Raw genomic sequence first — 1569 nt, forward strand, 5'->3', positions numbered from 1 at the left:
AAGCATTCATTCAGAAAACAAAAAGTATTGTCACCACATCAATATAATTAAATTAAATTCAGGACAATTTTCGAAATTCATGTACTTCTTGTTCTTTTGAATTAAAACATTTTTCATTTAAGAGAGGTGAAGGATTTATGGATTTTATTCATAGATTTAAGACATGGTTACTACATACTAATGATCATGAAGTAGAGACACAAAACATAGATAAACACAGCATAAAAACCGAAAAGCAGAAAGAACTAAGAGCAAGGAATGAATCCACCTTAGTGAGGGTGGCGCCTTCTTGAAGAACCAATGGTGCTCTTTGAGCTCCTCTATGTCTTTTCCTTGCTTCTATTGAATGATTCCTAGTAATTTTGGTGCTCCTATCCTTAGTTGCTCCCAATAATTGTGTGGAGGACAATTTATCCCCTGAGGTATCTCAGGGATCTCTTGATTTGCAGTCAAATGTTCTACCACTGAGCTATAAACCCTTTACATGAGTCTTTCCATCTCCCATGACTCAGAGGTGGAAGCTTTTGTCTTTCCTTTTTTCTCTTCTAGAGGATTCTCCGGCCTTAGGTGCCATTGATGGTAGTGGAAAACAAAAAAGATTGTGCTTTGACCACACCAAACTTAAAATATTGCTCATCCTCGAGCAAGAGAAGAAAGAAGAGAAGAAGAAGAAGAAGATAATATGGAGGAGAGGGAAAGTGTAGGTTCGGCCAAGGGGAAGAAGAGTTGGTTGTGTTGTGTGAAAATGAAGTAGAATGGAAGGGTATATATAGGGAGAGGGGAGAGTGAAGTTTCGGCCATAGAGGGTGGGAATGGGTGGGAAAATGTTTTTGAATTTTTGAAGGTAGGTGGGGTTTATGGGGAAGAGTGGATGGATGTGAGTGGTGAAGGGGGTGATTGGGAAGAGGGATTGAGGTGATTGGTGAAGGGTTTTTTTTTTTGGGAAGTGTAACATGGGGGGAATACTCATCACAAAATAGGATTAGGAGGTAAGGTGAGAAGATAGTAGGTGGGGATCCTGTGGGGTCCACAGATCCTGAGGTGATCCTGTGGGGTCCACAGATCCTGAGGTGTCAAGGAATTCCATTCCTGAACCAAATAGGCATGTAAAATGCCTTTGCACACCATTCTGGCGTTTAAACGCCGAGTGGTGCACATTCTGGGCGTTCAACGCCCATGTGAAGCATGTTTCTGGCGTTGAACGCCAGTTTCATGCTTGTTACTGGCGTTCAGCACCAGCTTTTCCTCTAGGCACATTCCTGGCGTTCAGCGCTATAATGTTGCTTGTTTCTGGCGTTCAGCGCCAGCTTGATGCTCTGTTCTGGCGTTGAACGCCAGCCAGATGCTCCTTACTAGCGTTGAACGCCAGCCTGTGCTTCCTCCAGGGTGCGAATTTTTTTCTGCTGTTTTTGATTCTATTTTTAATTTTTTATGATTTTTTTCGTGACTCCTCATGATCATGTACCTAATATAACACAAAATAATAATAAAATAAAAATTAGATAAATAAAATTAGGTTGCCTCCCAACAAGCGCTTCTTTAATGTCAATAGCTTGACAGTGGCTCTCC

Source organism: Arachis duranensis, chromosome 9, assembly GCF_000817695.3.
Source record: "Arachis duranensis cultivar V14167 chromosome 9, aradu.V14167.gnm2.J7QH, whole genome shotgun sequence".
Taxonomy (NCBI): Eukaryota; Viridiplantae; Streptophyta; class Magnoliopsida; order Fabales; family Fabaceae; genus Arachis; species Arachis duranensis.